This window comes from Camellia sinensis, chromosome 10 (genome assembly GCF_055761805.1).
Source record: "Camellia sinensis isolate YWXY chromosome 10, ASM5576180v1, whole genome shotgun sequence".
Taxonomy (NCBI): Eukaryota; Viridiplantae; Streptophyta; class Magnoliopsida; order Ericales; family Theaceae; genus Camellia; species Camellia sinensis.
In genome coordinates this window covers 68,177,782-68,200,844 of record NC_138970.1, presented here as the reverse complement: position 1 = coordinate 68,200,844, position 23,063 = coordinate 68,177,782, and the positions used below count along the sequence as shown (strand labels likewise).

Genomic DNA, 23,063 nt, shown 5'->3' with positions numbered 1-23,063 from the left:
AATGAATTGTTAAAAAAGGGAATCTGTTTTCAAAAACGTATGCTTAATTTCGGGGACGAAATTCTTTGAAGGGGGGGAGGTTATAGCGACCCCGGTCTTCTCCCATTTGATTATTGTATCCGGACTTAGGTTCCGTAGATTCTGTCATTGTATAACGGTTGTTGTTGTCCCTTATTTCTCATTTGGAATTATAGGATGTGTTGGGCAGGTTTGTTTCAGGTTGGTTGGGTTTAGAAATCAAGTGTTGCTGTCCAGTATTTTGGATCTTCGCTCGAGCGAGGAGTTTGTCGCTCGAGCGAGCTGTTGTTTTTGGTTCTTCGCTCGAGCCGGGGTTTGGTAGCTCGAGCGAGAGTTTGTTTCAGGTTTGGACCTGTAGCTTGGCATTCTTGGCTCGAGCGCGCTTTTATTCGCTCGAGCGAGTTAGTTCGTTCTTCGCTCGAGAAATTGTTCCTTCGCTCGAGCGTATGTCTGGTTACAGACCTGAGGGTTTGAGTTCTTCGCTTGATCGAGCTTTCTTTCGCTCGAGCGAGCTTTTGGCTTGATGGCAAGAGCAAGGCTTCCTTGGCTCGAGCGTAGTTTCTCTGTGTCTGGTCGCTCGAGCGACCAAGTCTTCGCTCGAGCGACCCTGTCCAGTTTATATACGCAACAGCGGATTTTGATCAGTCTTTTTCACATTCTTTTTGATTCCAAACCCTAGGTCCGACTTTTCTCTCTCCCTATTCACCTTCTCTCTTAGATTTGATCCACTTAGGGTGTATTTCTACCCTAGATCCTTCATTAAAAAGATAGAGGACGGCTTGGGCTTCATTCTAATCTGAACATTTGGTGATTTGGAGCACATTGGAATTTGGGCATTTATCTTTATCTTCTCCATTCGGGTTATTTTCTTTGAGGTAGGGATTTCCTACTCCATTTTATAGGTTTTGTTCTAAGTTTTGGTATTTTGATATGTTGGGAAGACTTGGGTAAATTTTGGGAAAAGAGGGTTAAATTCATGGAATTGGGGAATTTATTGATTAAATGGCATAATTGGGTAGTTGGTATCATTTGTCTATTGAATTGTTGACATGGTTATTTTCAATTTAGAAATAACTGTTTTGGGCTATCGGTGGAGGATAGTCGTGATTGTTGTAGACATTGCATGTGGATTAGGAATAACTGAAACTAATCACATTGGTTAAATCATTAATTTTGACTATGGCATTGATACAGAAAATACGTGTATTGATTGAGCATTGCATTTGCATACATTGTTTTGTGTGTGGGAGGAGATAGGGGATGTACTCCACGGTTTAGGGGAAGATAGGGGATGGACCTCTAAACCGAATTTTGTTTGGGAGGAGATAGGGGATGGACTCCATTAGCATCACTTTTATGTGTGCTTATTTATATAGAAGTGTTTTATTGATACAGCACTAAAATGTGTATCAATCTGGAAGTATGAAGTGTTTGATATGAGCTTGAGTCTCATTTGTTGTTGATAATGGAAGGATGTGAATATGATATATGTGATTCACTGTTGTAAGTTTTGCCAGGTTCTGAGCCATATGGATAAAATTGGAAAGTAAAACGTATCTTTGGCAATAGTGTCATGAGACTGTAAAATGAAGTAATTGATTATTTTGGTTGACCATCTGTTGAATGCTATTGCTTTATTCATTGCTTATATGTGGTTTAGTATATCTCTACTGGGCTGTGGCTCACCCTTTATGGGAACATCATTTTCAGGTTCAGGCGATAAACTACCTCCAAGGACTTAGCTTGGGAGGGTTTGGCATCTGGATTGAAGAAGATTATCTTTACTTAATAGTTGATATTTATTTGTACATGTAAACATTCAAGCCTAGGGCTTTTCTTGTATTGAGATTAGAACTCATATTTTTGAATCCAAGTGTTGGCTTGGAAAGATGTAAGCCTGTAGGGCATTTTATTCGATGTTACATGTAATGCTTTATTTAGTAATACTCTGATGAATGAATTAATTAATCATCTTCTTTAAATAATGCATGTTTATGATATATATATAATGGGTTAATTTTGAGGGCGTTACAGGCTTACAGCTTTCCAAGTTGACCCTCGGTTACAAAAGAGAATGCTAACTTAATTACACATTAAGTCCTTGGCTTGAATCTATATGTAATACAATCAAAGAAAAAAAGGCAACAAAAGTATGTTTGCCTCTAGCCTCCCAAGCTATGTCCTCGGAGGTGGCATGCTACCTGTACCTGAAAATGATGTTCCCTTATAGGGTGAGCCACAGCCCAGTAGAAATATACTAAACCGACTATGAACAACGCCAAAAGATTAGCAACAGATAGATGGTCAATACTTAAACTTCCATTTACATCTTATTACAATTTCATGACAGTCAAGTCTATGTTACAATTCACTTTCCATTTCTTATTCAACTTTGAGTTTGAAAACAAGGCTTAATACTCTAGCCAAAACATTTGATGAGATTATAGTTCATCACTAGAACACCTTCGAAATTCCAAGTGGATACACATTTTGGTGCTGTATCAAAAACACATAAACTACCTCCATACTTCGCAAACGATGATGATAAACATATAGGTGCTATATCAAATCAAACAAACTTTCAATGGATAAACATATGAGCTATATTGATACTTCAACAGATTAGCATATGAGCTATATCAATACTACCACAGATAAGCATATGAGCTATATCAATACTACCACAGATAAGCATATGAGCTATATCAACAATTCAATGGGAGAGCATATGAGCTGCATCCCTGGGTCCATCCCCCATCTTCCCTTAACCATTAACCTGTTTAGAGGTACATCCCCCATCTTCCCCTAAACCGTGGAGTACATCCCCCATCTCCTCCCATACACAAGTAATGCATATAAATACAGAATCACATATGCAATCAATCAATACATAAGGTTAATGTATTCTATCAACTGTCTACACATAATGCATATAAACACATAGGCCATATACACACTCAACCAACACATAAAGTTAACGTATTCTATCAACCGTCATACTCTATGACACATCCAATTGATTAGTTTTAGTTTGCCTAATCATCATGCATTGTCTACAACAATCAACACTACCCTCCACCGGTAGCCCAAAGCAATTATTTCTAAGCAGGAAATAATGCACAAATGGATAATATATCAACATTTCAACTAGATGAGCAATAAAAGACTCGACTACACTCTTTAGTCCCATACATTCCCAATTTCAACATTCTCAATTCAATTCCTCGTTTTCTTCAATTAATTATATGTGTTAATTAATTAAACCAATTAGGGCAAATTACCATAATTCACAAAACAACCCTAAGGTTCTATTTCCATCTATGTCCCAACATTAATCTCATTTCTCTATGCCTAACATGCATATAGGTTTATATGTTTAATCCCCAACTTTTGTAAAATTGCACAAAGGCCCAAACCTTTTTCAAAATTACCCAACAACCCCCGACATATCAAAATGCTAAAATTCAAAGACAAAGCTCATAAAGAGGAGTAGGATATCCCTACCTCGAATGATGGGGCTCAACGAAGGAGATGAAGAAACCGGAAATGTTCCAAATCCCGAAATTTTCAGATTAAAAGATAGCCCTCTACGATCAACACAACTTTTGTAAAGGCCCAAGGTGAGAAAACAACTCCTACTAGATCAATCCTAAGAGAGAAGTTAGGGTTTTAGAGTGAGGTGCTCTCCAATGGAGGTTTTGAAAAAGTAAGAGAGAGAAAGGAAATCAAAAAGTGATCAAAAAAGTGATTTCACGGACTGATATAAAAACAGGTTCGCTCGAGCGTAAAACACCCCGCTCGAGCGTCAGACACAGGTTCACGCTCGAGCATCCCAAGATCCGCTCGAGCGCCAGATTCACTCTCCCAGAATTTTCTGCAGATGTCCAAAATGCTGAGAGAAGGAAATTCACGCTCGAGCGTCCAAACTGCCGCTCGAGCGTCAAATCGCCGCTCGAGCGGAGAGACCAAAACCTGGGCAAAAATTTCGAAGTTTTAAAACATGACCAACTTATTCCCAACTTGCCCAACACAACCCAAAACTCTAATTAAAAGAGAAGGGGATAGAAATGAGGATAAGACAACAACGAATCTACGGAACCGAGTCCGGATTACAGTTAAACAACAACAGGAAATACCGGGATCGCTATAAAATATATTTTGGAATAAATTTTTGGAGAACATGTTAAGTCAATCACAAGTTTTCAACATCTAAATGCAACGAAAATATAGCTCGAAAATACTTTTATTTAAATCGCTAACGAACTAGGCATTTTTACAAACATCTTAAATGCAATCAAAATTCAAATAACATAATTAGCCCTATAATTTTAAAGCCAAAATTTCTCATGAAATATTTTGCAACAACTCAAGAACAAGTCATTGAAGCAAAATCCATATCAAGCCTTGCTTCAATGCAAATTTCGAATCAGTGTGAACCAAGAGAGACTAGAATAAAAATTCAGAGAGAACACTAGAGACACATAGGGTAAAAATCAGAGAGTAGTTTTAGAAGATAGAGCATTTCAGAAAAATCCACAGAGAATAAAAAAATGTTCAACCGGTTGTTCCGGTGTCCAATTTTCCAAAATTTAAAGAATTCAATGGTCAGGATGTATTTATGTAATCCAATGGCCAATAATGAAGTTGCAGTAACAGTTCCCTGTAGAATATTCTAATTCACAGGCTTGTTGAGGTCATAATGTGCCACTCTAGTTTTGTGCTAATGGGTTCGGATATGAATCATAATCTTGGGTTTAACTCACTTTTTATAAAATGAGTTTTTTTTTTTTATATTTATTTTTACTTTTTTTAGTGATTTTTTAAAATATTTGGATAAATTATCAATAGGTTTTAATAGTTGGAACTAATTCTCATCAAGTCTTATTAAAGATAAGTCTTAGTAAAATCGTCGCTAAAAATAATTTTTTGTGACGACTTTTTTACATATATCGCTAAAGTTTGACAATTTGGGACTTTTTTTGTCACAATTTTTATAAATTGTCGCTAAACCTTATAATTAGTGACCTTTTTCTTTGACAAATTTTTTAAATTGTCGTTCAAAATTGAAAATTAGTGACAATTTTTAGTGGCGATGTTTTAAATTGTTGCTAAAACTTATAATTAGTGACATTTTTTCTGACAAAATTTTCAAATTGTCGTAGAAAATTAACAATGAGTGACTTTTTTTAATAGTGTTTGATGAAAAACGCCATTAATTCTGATAGGACCTATTGGACAATAAATCCATCTATTAGCACCTGCATGTAAGTCCCCCTAAATATTTTAAGTAATTTTTTTATTTTTTAGATACACTTAATATAGATACACTTGAAAAGAATAATATTTATGAAAAAACAACTTCAAAAAATTCATCAAATACAAAAAATATGAAAATTCAATATGTTTTCGTATTTTGTTATATTCAACAAAATTTTTAAAGAATTTTGTACAAATTTTATACTTTTTAAGTATATCAAGATTAAACGGATCTAAAAAGAGACATTTATTTATAAATCCCTCTTCACCTACTTATGTTCTACTAAGTGCAAATTATTTTCTAATGTTCCAATAAGTACTATGATTGACATAGTTACCAAAATATTCTTAATAATAATAGGATGAAACGCGAATTAATGTTCACATTGACAATGTGAATGTTCCGTGATGTGGACATTCACACTATCAATGTGAATATTCACACTTCATTGTGAACATTCACATTGTCAAATATGAATATTCACATCACCAAATTGCAAATGGTTCAAAAAATATTTGTAAGGATAAAATTGTCCATAAAATATCTTAAATATAAGAATTAAGATTTGGTGGGTCAAATATGTAAATAATATGAATTATTGAAATATAAGAATATATTATGAACTAATTGGGATACGAGTACTTGAAAGAGAATTTCCTAATAAATTTTTCATATAAAGAGCAAAACATATTGATTAAAATATTTAAAAAAATTATTAAAAATATAAAAATATAAATTAAAAAATTAAAAAACTGTTTTTAAAAAACTTGACAAACATGTTGCTAATAATCTAGAACTACGTTATGGCCTAAGTGGTCTATAAAATTATTACTCTGATAGAATTTCTATTAAGCTCACTTATTTTCAACACTTAATTCTTGTTTCTAATATGTTTCTTCATCTATCTTTTAATTCAGGTTGTTTTTTTTCTATTCTAAGCATATGAAACAATGACAATGCAATTGCAAACTATATCAAAGCATCAAAAGATAGGGAATATATATATACTAGCGTATGCCCGTGCCTAAAGGCACGGTGTAAATAATATTAAGATTAAAATGCAGTTATAAAAATATATTTAACAGTCTGTACTCTACAATTTCAAACAAATCAAAGATTAAAAAAATTAAATATCAAATAATGCACACCAGCCAGTGCTCTGCAATTTGAAAAAAATTAAAACTAAAATGCACACCAGTTAGTGCTACTGCTGCCAATCAAATTATAACTACATAAGAAAAACAAACATTATATTGTCATACACCGAAAGAGTGAATTAAAACTTCATTAAAAAAAAGTGGGTTAAAGTTTTCTAGAATTTGTATGCTTTACAGAAGATGTGTCAATAACATGTCTTCAAACATGTATTTGCCCAAACTTCCTCCTCATTACTCTCGAAAAAGTCATTGTATCAACTTGTATGTATCCCCAATGAGGAACATGCACAACAATTTGGTAATTTGTGGAAATAAAAAAATATATATAAGTTGGTATATTTGTTAGAAATATACATATCAAAATACATTGAGATTGAAATTACCTTATTACATCCCCATCGAAGCAAGCTAGTTGTATTTCTCCTTTTAAGCTCCATAAATTTTTTGATCCAATCCTAAAAAAATCCATATTTCCAATTATTATTAAATTGAAATTTTATTGAAAAAGATATATAATCAATAGAAATAAATCCACATGGTTACCTTTTGTGAAAACGTGATTTAATGAACATGGAACACTACAACAATACTTCAGGACAAACAATATTTGTAGTAGAATCCAAACTATCTTTGGGGAGGAGAATACTTATACGATCAAAGGATGTACATCTGGACAATGCCACATATAATTGGCCATGGCTAAACTCATAAAAATGTACATTAAAAATAGTATATGACACTATGCAATTCTTAAAAAAAAATATATATTAAAACAAAATTTAATAAATTTTTGGAAAACAAACTCTTTTAAAATGTTAAGAAACCATACCACAGGATTTGCATGTTCATTTCCTTTGTCAGAAGGCATAGCCTTTTCTGTCTCCTTTGATATTGCTTTGTGTTTCTCCTTTGCCTTTGCTTATAAAAAAATAAGTGGAATCTATTTATAAATAATTTATAAAATGATAAAAAAATGCATTTGCATATTAGTTACTTTAAGGCTTACCTCATGAATGCGAATAGGATTAAGGTCACGCTCATTGCGAACAACATTCACATTTCTTTGTTGAAGAAATTGAATCTATATATACAAAAATTTTAGAGTGATAAATAAAACTTTATACAGATAAATAAGAAAAAAAAAATCATTTCTTTCTTGATATTACCGTTCGGTGTAAGTCTTCATCCATCTATAAAATATGAGTTGTTTACAACATTTATTAGAAGAAAAAAAATCATTTCTTTCTTGATATTACCGTTCGGTGTAAGTCTTCATCCATCTATAAAATATGAGTTGTTTACAACATTTATTAGAAGAAAATTAGATATGATAAGTTTAAAATAAATAAATAAATAGGATTTATTTTAAATAAATAGGCTTTACATTATAAAAGAGGAACTTAAATTTATATGGAGGCGGAGAAAAAAAAAAATCTTACTTGACCGAAAATAGTAATATTATTCATAACTGCTGTACTTCAACCTGAAAATATTTGGTTATATAATTATGACAGTTGAACGATGTATTTTAACGAAAATAAAATCAGCTTTGCCAACATAAAGGGTATTAAAATGGGAGCACAACAATTGTCCAAATTTGAACTCCTCTCTTCCCCAACTGACTTCAATTTTATAGTCTTCAAATTAAATTTATGATTATCATTTAGAAAGTCCAAACATAATTTTATGACCAAAAAAAAAAAAAACTGTTTAATCAGCAATTTAAACAGTTGGTAATGAAAAAAAAAAAATCTAGAGGTTAATTTTCTAATTGTTTACCAAAAAAAAAAAAAAAACTATAAAAAAATCTATACAATATTTTATAGTGATTTTTAAATTTTTAATTTAAAATTATAATTCTGAAATGGAATTTATTACTCAAACAATACCTAATTAACATATCCTCTCAGATGACGACACATAATTATTAACTCCACACCAGGGCCAAACAAAAAAAATTGAATAGGAAAAAGAAAAAAAAAGGTGGAAAAATACCAAATAGATTCTCTGTAAACTCATGTACACTATGTCTGTAAATTCATGTACACTATGTTTGTAAAAATATTTTGAATACCTTTACTCATATCATAGTTTCAACAACAATAAAACTAATCATAAAATTAATCACAAAAGATACACGGGAAAAAAATATAACTACAATTTTTAAAATATTTTTGATAATTGTACAAATGCCTTATATTTTGGGTGGAGGCACTATCATTTCCGCTTGCCTTATTATCACCCTTATTTTCCTCAACCTATTCTCGTAACCATAGAAATTGCGAGGCCGGTTGATTAAAATTGTCTGTTAGGATCCTCCCTCAGTTACCACTGGAATCTTTAGAATGGGCTCATGATTATTTGAACAAAAACCTGCAAACAATATGCTTTTTACAATTAATTTATCTGAACTCGAGTATTTGATTTTTTTTGGAGTTTCGTTTTTTTTTATGTTTGTTTGTATTAAAAAGCATCCGAACTTATAAAAGTGCAGTGCAGTGCAGTGCATACGACAGCATCTTGACTCACAGTACAATACTGTTGTATTAATGGAAGGCAAGAATGATTCATTTGTTTTCTATATGTTTGAAAACACTTTATATGATAGTTACATATCAGAAACAATTTCTGTTGGTCAACTATATTCAAAACCTCAACTTCTACAATTGGAATCTCTTCTTCAGATATGTTTTTCTATTAATTTGTTTTTTCCATTATTCTTCCTCTTTTTCTTACTTTTAAGTTTTATCACTTGAGTATCCAAAGAAGTGAGCTTAAGCTTTAGCACATTTCTTTCCCTGCTTAAGTGAGCTAAAACTACCCTTCTAACTTATTTGTGCATATTTTCTCAGAAAAAATTGCCAGATATAAATTGCAGTTTTTGACATTTGAAATTTGTACATGGGGAAATAATTCCATTTCTTGTACCCTACTATATTATTTGAAAATTGTAGTTGCTTTACCATTTTAATTTGGATGAAGATATATATGAAATGTTGTATCCAATTATAAAGAGACATATATAGAAATTTACATGGGCTTCTCCAATTCCTTGAAAGTATTTAAACAACTCTTGTATATGAAAACCATTCCAACCTATCAAATGTGTAGAAATGTAACGCCCTCAAATTAATAGCATTAAACCCAACAAATAAGACAGGCATTGATATTCAAAAGTTCCACATTCTTTCATTTCTCAGAGTTTCATTACAAAAGGTATTACATGTTAACAACAAAAGCAATTGCCCTACAGGCTTACAGCTTTCCAAGTTAACACTTGGTTACAACAAAAGAGTACTAACTCATACACATTAAGCCCTTGGCTTATATTTACATGTAATACATCAAAAAGTAAAACGTCAACATTGTGTCCGCCTCTAGCCTCCCAAGCTATGTCCTTGGAGGTGGCATGCTTCCTGCACCTGAAAATGATATTCCCATATAGGGTGAGCCACAGTCCAGTAGAAATATACTAAACCAACCATGAACATTGACTAAAACATTAGCAATTGATAGATGGCCAACACCGATACACTCACATAAATCACATATTTATGTCATACGACTTACAAGTCCAAATTACTTTTCATTTTCCCCTTTTCAACAGATAGGCATATAAGCACTACCCACATTCCCAACAGATATGTATAACAACAATATCCACATTCTCAGATAAGCAAATAAGCTATATCCACACTTCACAAAGATAAGCATATAAGCTCTATCTTCACTTCTCTAGACAAGCATATGAGCTGTATCTACGGAGTTCATCCCCTATCTTCTCCCAACACTATCCGGTTTAGAGGTACATCCCCTATCTTCCCCTAAACCGCGGAGTACATCCCCCATCTCCTCCTCTACACATAACGTATACAAACACATTGGTTCTATATACAATCACTCAATACATGTAGTTAATGTATTCTATCAACCGTCAAGTTCCATGACACACTTCATTGATTAGTTTCGATTTGCCTAATCATCATGCATTGTCTACAACAATCACGACTATCCTCCACCGATAGCCCAAAGCAGTTATTTCTAAACAGAAAATAAATGCACAAATGGATATTCAATCAACATTTCATTTCCTCACTTCTCACAATTAATTATCCCAATTAATTAAACAATGTAATTAGGTCAATTCCCATAATTAACATCTCAACCCTTAGGTCCCATTTTTATCAATAATTCAACATTCATTCCATTTCTTCATGCCAAACATGCATCTAGGTTTATTATGAGTAAAACCCCAACTTTTGTAAAATAACACAAAAGCCCCAAACTTTCACAAAATAACCAAACCAACCCCAACATCTCAAAATACCAAAATTTAAAGACAAAATCCATAGAGAGGAGTAGGATATCCCTACCTCAAATTCGGAGCCCCAAAGGAGATGAAGACCAAAACCAAAACGCTCCAAATCTCGAAATTTTCAGATTAAAAGAAAGCCCTCGACGATCAACACAACTTTCGTGAAGACCAAAGGCGAGCAAACAACCCCTACTAGATCAAATCTAAGAGAGAAGGGCCGGTTTAGAGTGAGAAGCTCTGAAAATGGCTGTTTGGGAAAGTAAGAGAGAGAAAAGGTCTTGAAAAAGTGATCCAAAAGTCGGATCTCGGATTTATATAAAAGTCTCTCCGCTCGAGCGTCAAAACCCCCGCTCGAGCGTCACTCACAGACTTCTGCTCGAGCGACCAAACTCCAGCTCGAGCGCCGGATACACACTCCCAGCACTTTTACAGAATCAGGTCTCCGCTCGAGCGCCAACTCCCCCGCTCGAGCGTCACACACAACACTCCCGCTCGAGCGGTCAATCCCACGCTCGAGCGTCCAACACTACACAGGAAATACTGGATTGGTGTATTCTCCGCTCGAGCTCCAGAACCCCCGCTCGAGCGGACAGGCCAAAATCTGGGCAACTAGTTTTGGTTTCTAAACTCAACCAACCTGTAACAAACCCGCCCAACACATCCCATAACTCAAATATGAAGTAAAGAGGATGCAAACAAGATAATAAACCACAACTAACATCCACGGACACATGTCCGGATCACTGTTCAACAAGGGTAAAACTCGGGATCGCTATAACCTCCCCCCCTTAAAGAATTTCGTCCCCGAAATTAAACACAAGTTTTTCAAAAACAGATTTTTCTTCATTTTTAAACAATGTTACACCATAACATTCAACAATCCGACCCATCACCGGTCACCCCCTCCCTTTAACAAGAGGCTTTTCACCACATATAAACAACATATGTACTTTCAACATGCATCAACATTATGCACTATCTTTCCAATTTCAACAATATATCAACATATATAATGTCACATTCAACTTCCATATGAGGCAAGTTCTAAAACATACTTCCAATAACCAAAACATTTTCAATGTTTTAAAACTTAAGACATATATAAAAGCTCTTAAGTTAAACAAAAATGTAAAATGTAAATACAAGATCACATATCAGCAAACAAGTTCGGATATTTCTCTCGGATTTCCAACTCACGTTCCCAAGTGGCTTCCTCCACTCCGTGATGTTTCCACAAGACTTTCACCAAAGGAATGGTCTTGCCATGCAGGACCTGATCCCGCCTATCCAAGACCCGAACCGGTCTTTCCTCATACGAGGCATCCTCATCTACCTCTAAATCGGTCCAATCCAACACATGTGATGGATCTGGCTCATACTTCCGAAGCATACTCACATGAAATACGTCATGCACCCCGGACAACTGCGGCGGTAAGGCTAACCGATAAGCAACCTCACTAATCCTCTCAAGGATCTCAAAAGGACCAATAAACCGAGGGGATAACTTCCCACTCTTCCCAAATCTCATCAAACCTCGCCTAGGTGATATCTTCAGAAAGACATGATCACCTACCTCAAACGCCAAAAGCCTCCTCCTACGGTCAGCATAAGATTTCTGCCGACTCTGGGCTGTAACAAGCCTCCTACGGATAAGCTCAACTTTCTCCGTCGTCTCCCTAACCAACTCCGGACCCAACAAAGGTGCATCACCCACCTCGGCCCAAGAAACTGGAGACCTACACGGTCGGCCATACAAGGCCTCAAACGGTGCCATACCGATGCTAGACTGGAAACTGTTATTGTAGGCAAACTCTACCAAAGGCAAGTGCCTCTCCCACGTCCCACTGAAGTCAAGGACACAACCCCGAAGCATATCCTCGAGGATCTGAATAGTACGCTCGGACTGTCCGTCAATCTGAGGATGATAAGCCGTACTAAAGGTCAACTTAGTGCCCAAGGCACTCTGCAAACTCTGCCACAACCTAGCAGTAAAACGAGGATCTCTATCCGAGACGATCGTCACTGGGACCCCGTGCAATCTCACTACGTCCCGAACATACAAGTCGGCAAGATGATCTACCGAATCTCTCACGCGCATAGGAATAAAGTGCGCCGACTTAGTCAACCGGTCTACAACCACCCAAATAGCATCACTACCCCGCTGAGTCCTCGGAAGACCTACAACGAAGTCCATAGTGACATGCTCCCACTTCCACTCGGCAATAGGCAAGGGTTGCAACAAACCCGTTGGCCTCTGATGCTCGGCCTTCACTTGCTGGCAAGTAAGGCACTTCGATACGAAAACCGCCACATCTCTCCTCATACCCCGCCACCAAAACTGGCTACCCAAATCCTGATACATCTTAGTACCTCCCGGATGCACCGCAAGACGCGAATGGTGAAACTCTCGGAGTACTTCCTCACGGCAAGCCTCCGGTACAAACAAACGGTCCCGGTATCTCACACTCAGGTCGGGATACACCGTCAAACCCTTCTCAACTTTCCCACTAGAGATCTTCTCTCGGAGAGATTCTACCTCAAGGTCACCTCTCTGTGCCTCTAACACTCTAGTCACAAGTGTAGGCTGCGCAACAACGGAAAACAAGGCCGCAGTCTCAACAGATTCGCCTAGTAGCAAATCAAACTCGCCAAGTGCTCCCGACATCTCCCATTCCCGGATGGCTATACTAGCTACATCACTAATGGATTTCCTACTAAGGGCATCGGCCACAACATTGGCCTTTCCCGGATGATAATGCAACTCAAAATCATAATCCTCGATGAACTCCATCCACCTCCTCTGCCTCAAATTCAAGTCTCTCTGTGTAAACAGATACTTTAAACTCTTGTGGTCCAAGAACACCTCGAACTTCTCACCATAAAGGTAGTGTCTCCAGATTTTCAAGGCAAAGATCACTGCCGCTAACTCTAGGTCGTGTGTGGGGTAATTCTTCTCATGTATTTTCAACTGACGTGAGCCATAAGCTACCACTTTCCCTTCTTGCGTCAACACACAACCCAAACCCTCTCGTGAGGCATCACAATAAACCGCATAACCCAACCCTCTCTCCAGAATAATCAACACCGGAGCGGTGGTCAATCTAACCTTCAGCTCTTGGAACGACTTTTCACAAGTCTCACTCCACACAAACTTGACTCCCTTCCGAGTCAGTCTAGTCAACGGTGACGCTAGCCTGGAGAAATCTTTCACAAATCGACGATAATACCCAGCCAATCCCAGAAAACTGCGGATCTCAAACACACTCTTAGGCTGTGCCCAATCTTGCACTGCCTCAACCTTGGATGTATCAACAGACACCCCTTTCCCGGATACCACGTGGCCTAAGAATTTGACTTCCCTCAGCCAGAACTCACACTTCCCAAACTTGGCATACAGTCTATGGGCTCTAAGCAACTCAAGCACCACTCTCAAGTGTTCCTCATGCTCCTCCTCTGAAGGCGAATAGATAAGAATGTCGTACACGAAGACGACCACAAATCGGTCTAAGAACTCCCGGAAAATCCGGTTCATCAAGTCCATAAAGACTGCCGGTGCATTGGTAAGCCCGAATGGCATCACCAAAAACTCATAATGGCCATACCGCGTACGGAATGTCGTCTTCGGAATATCCTCTTCCCTGACCCTCAACTGGTGGTAACCCGATCTCAAATCTATCTTAGAGAAACAACGGGAACCCTTCAACTGGTCAAACAAATCATCTATACGGGGCATAGGGTACTTATTCTTAACCGTAGCCCGATTCAACTTCCGGTAGTCAATACACAATCTCAAGGCCCCATCTTTCTTTTTAACAAAGAGGGCCGGTGCTCCCCACGGCGAAACACTAGGGCGAACAAAACCCTTATCTAGCAATTCCTGGAGCTGAACTTTCAACTCAACCAACTCTGCTGGAGCAAAACGGTAAGGTGCCATAGAAATCGGCGCCGTGCCGGGCACTAAATCAATAGAGAACTCTATCTCTCGGTGAGGTGGCAAACTAACAAGATCTTCGGGAAAGACATCCGAATACTCACAAACCACCCTTGGCAATACAATCTGGGTCTCACTACTTTCACCACTCTCAAAACTGGCAAGTAGACTACCAAACTCACTTCTCCCTCGCGAATCATACCCCGGTGGCAAAACACTACCAACCCGGTCTCCCAAGAAATGGAACCACTCCCCGCTCAAGGTACATAATGTGACCCTCTGGCGGTAGCAATCAATAACAGCCCGGTATGACGATAACCAGTCCATACCCAAAATAACATCAAAACCCTTCATAGGCATGACAACAAACGGAAAAGGAAGCCTATAGTCGGCGACCTCTATATCACATCCTCTAACACCCTGTTTCAAGATCAACTCACCACCCAAAGGCGATACCACACAAATAGGAGATGCTAACTATGCTAACTCCAATTCCAAAACAGATGCAAATGCAGCAGATACAAAAGAATGAGATGCACCCGTGTCTATCAACACACTAGCAACCGAGTTGCAAAACAGAAAAGTAGCTCTCACTACCGATGGAGCTGGTACTAAATCCTGCGCGGTAACAGCATACACGCGCCCCGTAGGCCCCTGGTCTACCTGCTCACCTCTCGGAGCAAAAGACTGCTGCACAGACTGGGATGACGAAGCTCCCGGATTGGCCCTCGAGGCCTGCACAGACTGAGCTGGCTGAAAACCCTGCGTCTGCCTAGAACCAGACGCTCCCGAAGTGGCACTCAACTGCGGGCAAAACCTCTTCAGGTGCCCAGGCTGTCCACACTGATAACAAGACAAGGGCTGCCCCCTGCCCGAACTCTGACTCTGCGGTCTAGCTGAAGAAGAAGCAGCTCTCTGACCCCCACCCTTCTGCGGGCAAACAGAAACCTTGTGACCCAACTGGCCACACTTGTAACAGGTGAATTCCCCCTGACCACCTCTCCCGGAGCCTGCACTCGGCACTGGGAAGGTCGATCTAGCAACACCACCCTGCGACTGCTGAGGGTTAGAACCCCTCTGCCTCCTGCCATCACCCTGACTATCCTGGCTCCTCTTGGAGCCCCTCTGCCCCTCATCCTCCTCCTGCATCATAAGCTCCATATGAGCTGCAGCGTCCACTAGGTGTCTATACTCTCGGATATAAGACGCACCAACTCTCAACTTGAGGCCCCGCCTCAACTTCCGCTCAAACTCGTAGCAACGGCGTTCCTCAGACACCACCAATTCAGGTGCGAACCTGGACAGACTAGTAAAGGTAGCCTCAAACTCGGCCACTGACAAGCCCTGCTGATTAAGCCGGCTAAACTGATCCCTCAGCTTCTCCCTAGCTGCTGCAGACAAAAACCTCTCCTAAAAAGCATTTATAAACGCCTCCCAAGTACCACCAACACGAGCCTTCTCATACTTCCACCATTGACCCGCATCTCCCTTCAGTTGGAAGGATGCCAAGGTCACTTTCAGTGCTCCGTCCTCGATGCCAAGCATCTCGAACATCTTACTCATCTGCTCAAGCCACTCATCAGCCTTCAATGGCTCCTTAGGATCTCCAACAAACTCATCCGGGTTAGACCGGAAGAACTCCCTCTTCAAGAAAGAAGGCCCTGCCTCAGCTGCCTGATTCCCAGCTCTAAGAATACCCAAAGCTCCTGCTATCTCTCTGGCTAAGGCACCCATGGCCTGCTGACCCACTGGCTCGGCCACATTGGCCTGACCAACACCCTCCTGCACTGTCGGGATCTCACCCTGTAACGGTACTTCCTGCCTCGCAGGTCTACCACGCCTAGCACCTCTTCCTCGTCCTGACATCCTAATAAAGGTAACACAGAACATTAGCACATTCATAAATGTGCCGAAACTAAACACTCACGTCCTAATGCATGGACAACTGTAATTCACTCCACATAAGCACATAAACACATAAGCACTTACGAATTTCATTTCCGGATAATGATAGTCCCGAGGCGTTACTAGAGTTCCGGTTAGAAACAGCATTGATCAAGTGCTTTTCCAACAAGACTCACAGAAACCCAAGGATCCAGTCAACATCCTAGAAATTAAATCCCATACCCACATAGTCACATAAGCATGTTATCAAGTAAGCACATAGCATATGATACTACATCTAGGTCTCTATCAAGCGAGACAAACCCATTGTGATACTAATCACTTCCCACGTACCCAAAGTATTCGAACCCGGTACGCTCTGATACCAAGTTGTAACGCCCTCAAATTAATAGCATTAAACCCAACAAATAAGACAGGCATTGATATTCAAAAGTTCCACATTCTTTCATTTCTCAGAGTTTCATTACAAAAGGTATTACATGTTAACAACAAAAGCAATTGCCCTACAAGCTTACAGCTTTCCAAGTTAACACTTGGTTACAACAAAAGAGTACTAACTCATACACATTAAGCCCTTGGCTTATATTTACATGTAATACATCAAAAAGTAAAACGTCAACATTGTGTCCGCCTCTAGCCTCCCAAGCTATGTCCTTGGAGGTGGCATGCTTCCTGCACCTGAAAATGATATTCCCATATAGGGTGAGCCACAGTCCAGTAGAAATATACTAAACCAACCATGAACATTGACTAAAACATTAGCAATTGATAGATGGCCAACACCGATACACTCACATAAATCACATATTTATGTCATACGACTTACAAGTCCAAATTACTTTTCATTTTCCCCTTTTCAACAGATAGGCATATAAGCACTACCCACATTCCCAACAGATATGTATAACAACAATATCCACATTCTCAGATAAGCAAATAAGCTATATCCACACTTCACAAAGATAAGCATATAAGCTCTATCTTCACTTCTCTAGACAAGCATATGAGCTGTATCTACGGAGTTCATCCCCTATCTTCTCCCAACACTATCCGGTTTAGAGGTACATCCCCTATCTTCCCCTAAACCGCGGAGTACATCCCCCATCTCCTCCTCTACACATAACGTATACAAACACATTGGTTCTATATACAATCACTCAATACATGTAGTTAATGTATTCTATCAACCGTCAAGTTCCATGACACACTTCATTGATTAGTTTCGATTTGCCTAATCATCATGCATTGTCTACAACAATCACGACTATCCTCCACCGATAGCCCAAAGCAGTTATTTCTAAACAGAAAATAAATGCACAAATGGATATTCAATCAACATTTCATTTCCTCACTTCTCACAATTAATTATCCCAATTAATTAAACAATGTAATTAGGTCAATTCCCATAATTAACATCTCAACCCTTAGGTCCCATTTTTATCAATAATTCAACATTCATTCCATTTCTTCATGCCAAACATGCATCTAGGTTTATTATGAGTAAAACCCCAACTTTTGTAAAATAACACAAAAGCCCCAAACTTTCACAAAATAACCAAACCAACCCCAACATCTCAAAATACCAAAATTTAAAGACAAAATCCATAGAGAGGAGTAGGATATCCCTACCTCAAATTCGGAGCCCCAAAGGAGATGAAGACCAAAACCAAAACGCTCCAAATCTCGAAATTTTCAGATTAAAAGGAAGCCCTCGACGATCAACACAACTTTCGTGAAGACCAAAGGCGAGCAAACAACCCCTACTAGATCAAATCTAAGAGAGAAGGGCCGGTTTAGAGTGAGAAGCTCTGAAAATGGCTGTTTGGGAAAGTAAGAGAGAGAAAAGGTCTTGAAAAAGTGATCCAAAAGTCGGATCTCGGATTTATATAAAAGTCTCTCCGCTCGAGCGTCAAAACCCCCGCTCGAGCGTCACTCACAGACTTCTGCTCGAGCGACCAAACTCCAGCTCGAGCGCCGGATACACACTCCCAGCACTTTTACAGAATCAGGTCTCCGCTCGAGCGCCAACTCCCCCGCTCGAGCGTCACACACAACACTCCCGCTCGAGCGGTCAATCCCACGCTCGAGCGTCCAACACTACACAGGAAATACTGGATTGGTGTATTCTCCGCTCGAGCTCCAGAACCCCCGCTCGAGCGGACAGGCCAAAATCTGGGCAACTAGTTTTGGTTTCTAAACTCAACCAACCTGTAACAAACCCGCCCAACACATCCCATAACTCAAATATGAAGTAAAGAGGATGCAAACAAGATAATAAACCACAACTAACATCCACGGACACATGTCCGGATCACTGTTCAACAAGGGTAAAACCCGGGATCGCTATAAGAAAAATCTATTTTTATTTTTTAGATTTGCAGAAAAATGTGCAGAACAATTCCAACAATTCCATATATAGATTTTATTTTTTAACATATCAAATGTGCAGAAAAATCTTCTCCTGCCAGAACAGAAAAAAATATGTTCGCAATTAGAAAGGGAGAGATAAAGAAGAGGAACAAAGTGGGATTGAAGATTCGAAGCAGAGAGATGATCTTCTCTTGCCAGAACAGAAAAAAATATGTTCGCAATTAGAAAGGGAGAGATAAAGAAGAGGAACAAAGAGAGATTGAAGATTCGAACCCAAGTGAAGGATTTTAAAGTTAGAATCTCGCCTGAAATGTTTCTGCTTTCTTTGCAAGCCTTTGAAGGCAAAATCTGAAACAACAGAAATAAACCCAAGTCAAGGATTTCAAAGTTAGAATCCCACCTGAAATTTTTGTGTAGAAAAATGTGCAGAAAAATCTATTTTTATTTTTAACATTTGTAGAAAAATGTGCAGAACAATGCCAACAATTCCATATATAGATTTTATTTTGTAACATATCAAATGTGCAGACTATGTTCAAAACCTTAACTTCTACAATTGGAATCTCTTCTTCAGATATGTTTTCTATTAATTTGTTTTTTCCATTATTCTTCCTCTTTTTCTTATTTTTAAGTTTTATCACTTGAGAATCCAAAGAAGTGAGCTTAAGCTTTAACACATTTCTTTCCCTGCTTAAGTTTTCAGATATGATCCTCTCTGTCAATATTTTTTTGTTTTGCTAAAACTACCCTTCTAACACATTTGTGCATATTTTCTCAGAAAAAATTGCCAGATATAAATTGCAGTTTTTGACATTTGAGATTTGTATATGGGGAAATAATTCCATTTCTTGTACCCTACTATATTATTTGAAAATTCTAGTTGCTTTACCATTTTAATTTGGATGAAGGTATATATGAAACGTTGTATCCAATTATAAAGAGACATATATAGAAATTTACATGGGCTTCTCCAATTCCTTGAAAGTATTTAAACAACTCTTGTATATGAAAACAATTCCAACCTATCAAATGTGCAGAAAAATCTATTTTTATTTTTTAGATTTGTAGAAAAATGTGCAGAACAATTCCAACAATTCCATATATAGATTTTATTTTTTAACATATCAAATGTGTAGAAAAATCTTCTCTTGCCAGAACAGAAAAAAATATGTTCGCAATTAGAAAGAGAGAGATAAAGAAGAGAATAAAGAGGGATTGAAGATTCGAAGCAGAGAGATGATCTTCTCTTGCCAGAACAGAAAAAAATATGTTCGCAATTAGAAAGGGAGAGATAAAGAAGAGGAACAAAGAGGGATTGAAGATTTGAAGCAGAGATGATGATAAACAGAAATGAACCCAAGTGAAGGATTTCAAAGTTAGAATCTCACCTGAAATTTTTCTGCTTTCTTCGCAAGCCTTTGAAGGCAAAATCTGAAACAACAGAAATGAACCCAAGTCAAGGATTTGAAAGTTAGAATCTATAGCGACCCCGGTCTTTTCCCATTTGACTATTGTGTCCGGACATAGGTTCCGTAGATTCTGTCATTGTATAATGGTTGTTGTTGTCCCTTATTTTCTCATTTGGAATTATAGGATGTGTTGGGCAGGTTTGTTTCAGGTTGGTTCGGTTTAGAAATCAAGTGTTGCTGTCCAGAATTTTGGATCTTCGCTCGAGCGAGGAGTTTGTCGCTCGAGCGAGCTGTTGTTTTTGGTTCTTCGCTCGAGCCGGGGTTTGGTAGCTCGAGCGAGAGTTTGCGTCTGGTTTGGACCTGTAGCTTTGCATTCTTGGCTCGAGCGAGCTTTTCTTCGCTCGAGCGAGTTAGTTCGTTCTTCGCTCGAGCAATAGTTCCTTCGCTCGAGCGTGTGTCTGGTTACAGACCTGAGGGTTTGAGTTCTTCGCTCGATCGAGCTTTCTTTCGCTCGAGCGAGCCTTTGGGTTGTTGGCTCGAGCAAGGCTTCCTTGGCTCGAGCGTAGTTTCTCTGTGTCTGGTCGCTCGAGCGACAAAGTCTTCGCTCGAGCGAGCCTGTCCAGTTTATATACCCAGCAGCGGGTTTTGATCAGTCTTTTTCATATTCTTTTTGGTTCCAAACCCTAGGTCCGACTTCTCTCTCTCCCTACTCACCTTCTCTGTTAGATTTGATCCACTTAGGGAGTGTTTCTACCCTAGATCCTTCATTAAAAAGATAGATTGAGTCGAGGGCTTCCATTTAATCTGAATAGTTGGCGATTTGGAGCACTTTGGTATTTGGGGTATCATCTCTGTCTTCTCCTTTTTGGGTTATTTTCTTCGAGGTAGGGATTTCCTACTCTACTTTATAAGTTTTGTTCTAAGTTTTGGTATTTTGATAAGTTGGGGTTACTTTGATAATTTTGGGAAAAACCCTAGTTGTGTTAATTAATTAATTTGTATAATTAATTTAAGGGAATTGGGAAATTTGGTTAAATTCATGAAATTGGGGAAATTATTGATTAAATGGTGCAGTTGGATAATTTAAACCACTCGCCTATTGAAATGTTGAAATATTTATTTCCAGTCTAGAAATAACTGTTTTGGGCTATCGGTGGAGGATAGTCGAGATTGTTGTAGACATTGCATGTGGATTAGGAATAACTGAAACTAATCACATTGGTAAAGTCATTAAATTTGACTATTGCATTGATACAGAAAATACATGTATTGTTTGAGCATTGCATTTGCATACATTGTTTTGTGTGGGAGGAGATAGGGGATGTACTCCACGGTTTAGGGGAAGATAGGGGATGGACCTCTAAACCGGATTTTGTTTGGGAGGAGATAGGGGATGGACTCCATTAGCATCACTTTTATGTGTGCTTATTTATATAGAAGTGTTTTATTGATATAGCACTAAAATGTGTATCAATCTGGAAGTATGAAGTGTTTTGATTTGAGCTTGAGTCTCCTTTGTTTGTTGATATTGGAAGAATGTGAATATGATATATATATATATATATATAATTCACTGTTGTAAGTTTGGCCAGGTTCTGAGCCATGTTGATAAAGTTGGAAAGTAAAACGTGTCTTAGACAATAGTGTCATGAGACTGTAAAATGAAGTAATTGATTATCTTGGTTAACTATCTGTTGAATGCTATTGCTTTATTCATTGCTTATATGTGGTTTAGTATATCTCTACTGGGCTGTGGCTCACCCTTTATGGGAACATCATTTTCAGGTTCAGGTGATAAGCTACCTCCAAGGACTTAGCTTGGAAGGACTTGGACTTTGAAGACTGTTTCTAGTTATTAGTTTTATTTTATTGTTGTTACATGTAAACACTCAAGCCTAGGGTTTAATTGTAATTGAGTTAGAACTCATACTTTTGTGTCCAAGTGTTGGCTTGGAAAGATGTAAGCCTGTAGGGCATTTAATTTGATGTTACATGTAATGCTTTTGTTTAGTGAGACTCTGATGAATATTATCAAAGTGTTTTCTTTAAATATTGCATGTCAATGATGTAAATATAATGGGTTCATTTTGAGGGCGTTACAGAATCTCACCTAAAATTTTTGAAATTTTTCTGCTTTATTCGCAAGCCTTTGAAGGCAAAATATGAAACAACAGAAATGAACCAAAGTCAAGGATTTCAAAGTTTGAATCTCACCTGAAATTTTTCTGCCTTTTTCGCAAGCCTTTGAAGGCAAAATCTGAAATCGCAATTCAAAGCAAATGATTGGAGAGAAAGGAGAGATAAAGAAGAGGAACAAAGAGGGAGATAGAGATAAGGAGGAGAAAGGTGCAACAGAAAGAGGGAGAGAGATAGAGATGGAAGGGGGAGGAGACGTGGGAGAGAGAGAGAGAGAGAGAGAGAGAGAGAGAGAGAGTAGAGTGTGTTTGGGCGGGAAATATATTACTCTCAACCGTTAGATATTCATTAGGATTGATCTAAACCCTCCATTCAAAATGTATCTCACATATATTTTAACACATTTTTAAAAAACCTCTTGCCTTATTATATAGATATATAATACAAAAACATTCAAATCATGAACACATAAACATTCATGTATATATATCATAGACACAACACAAATCAAATTTGTGAATACCTTCAACCCATGAATACAACTACTAAACACAAGAGATAGAGA

General features: G+C 38.1%; 1 long non-coding RNA gene across 1 annotated transcript; it reads right to left on the bottom strand.

Annotated features, from left to right (window-relative positions):
* Positions 1-8,218: 8,218 nt before the first annotated feature.
* LOC114317361 (uncharacterized) lies at positions 8,219-22,752 on the bottom strand. Its single transcript, XR_014343274.1, has 3 exons — positions 22,577-22,752; positions 20,342-20,384; positions 8,219-8,805 (listed from the first exon to the last, which is right to left on the bottom strand). It is a non-coding gene; the product is annotated as an uncharacterized LOC114317361 (long non-coding RNA).
* Between the last annotated feature and the right edge of the window lie 311 nt (positions 22,753-23,063).